Source organism: Rhagoletis pomonella, unplaced genomic scaffold (genome assembly GCF_013731165.1).
Source record: "Rhagoletis pomonella isolate Grant_MI unplaced genomic scaffold, Rhpom_1.0 Rhpom_scaffold_00003, whole genome shotgun sequence".
Classification (NCBI taxonomy): domain Eukaryota; kingdom Metazoa; phylum Arthropoda; class Insecta; order Diptera; family Tephritidae; genus Rhagoletis; species Rhagoletis pomonella.
In genome coordinates, this window is record NW_023458557.1 from 60,403,804 (window position 1) to 60,404,076 (window position 273).

At 45.4% G+C, this 273-nt stretch overlaps 1 protein-coding gene across 2 annotated transcripts in view; it reads right to left on the reverse strand.

Annotated features, from left to right (window-relative positions):
• The window catches only part of LOC118735333, a 17,981-nt gene that overhangs the window by 16,145 nt on the left and 1,563 nt on the right, over window positions 1–273 (reverse strand). The window lies entirely within an intron of this gene.

Genomic DNA, 273 nt, shown 5'->3' on the forward strand with positions numbered 1-273 from the left:
TCTGTTGTAGTACAGGTGAGCATTTTCGGATGGTGCGATTATTTTAAAGTGTGTTCCATCTACACAACCGACAACAGCTGGAATTTTATGTTTAACATAAAAAGCAGTCGCAATTTTGATTTTTTCTTCCGCTGTCACTGGAAACTGTACCCACCGTGGGCACAGATACGTCTCAAATATACGTAGCACGTCGGCGAGTGCTTTGGAGAAACTAGACTGCGCTAGTCCAACGTCGTGGTCTTTTCCCACACCCGTCTGATAACCACCTTCCGC